We start from the raw sequence: 929 nt of genomic DNA, 5'->3' as shown, positions 1-929 counted from the left end.
GGAGGCACCTCCATATCCCGCCCCGGGTCGGTCGCCGCGAAGCTCCGGAGCCTTCGCTCGCCGCTCTCATCCCGGGTGGCGCTTCACGCTTCCCTACGATGATTTCCGTTAGAAGGCTACTCAGTATTATGTGGTCAAACTGATTAACAGCTCCGTGGGAGCAGCGAGACAAACTGTTCAAATATAACCTTTGACAAGTCTTGAACTCTTTGAGACATTTAATTGACATCAAGTTTTCATTCAGAGATTAATCGACTTCGTTCTTCCCTGCTACCAATCTATCAATAAATGGAAAATACTCAGATCTTTTAAAAGGCAGCTTTTTTCTTGCTGGTATTGGCATTTACTTGCTGTAATGCTTCATTAAATGCAGCAACTTCAGGCTCTGCAGCTCAAGGCATATTGGAGACATGAATATGTTTTTGCATGTTCATGTGCTTGAGGAAAAGCTATTTCTCACAGCACGAGCAAATAAAGTACGGTAAACACGATGGCCTGTGTCACCTGGGCATTTTAATCATTACCACTGCTCCCACAGAACTCTGGCACTTCCCAGCTTGCTCTCTCCTGGGCAAGGCTTGGGCCAGGACCACAGCACAGCCAGGAACCACAGCCAGCTCCAGCACAGCCACACACATGGATTCAGCCACACAGTTGTGACCAAATGCTGACTGCAACACACACACTGCCCAAAAAGTCAGATCTCCCTGCCACCAGCCTCCCAAAGCATTTTTAAGTGAAGACTGTGAGAGTCGAGGGGTGAAGACAATTTCATTGCAGCAGGAGCTACAGACCAAGTCCCTGAGCACCCTGGTGCCAGGAGTCTCTCATACAACTGGGCACCTGGGGAACTCCGAAAGCCCCCATGGCCCAGCCCAGCTGCCAGGCAGGAATTAGTCTCTTTTAAACTGGTGATTCTCTATATGCTG

This window comes from Corvus brachyrhynchos, unplaced genomic scaffold (assembly GCF_000691975.1).
Source record: "Corvus brachyrhynchos isolate BGI_N302 unplaced genomic scaffold, ASM69197v1 scaffold258, whole genome shotgun sequence".
NCBI lineage: Eukaryota > Metazoa > Chordata > Aves > Passeriformes > Corvidae > Corvus > Corvus brachyrhynchos.
The sequence above is the reverse complement of the archived record's forward strand: the minus strand, read 5'-3'. Positions refer to the sequence as shown.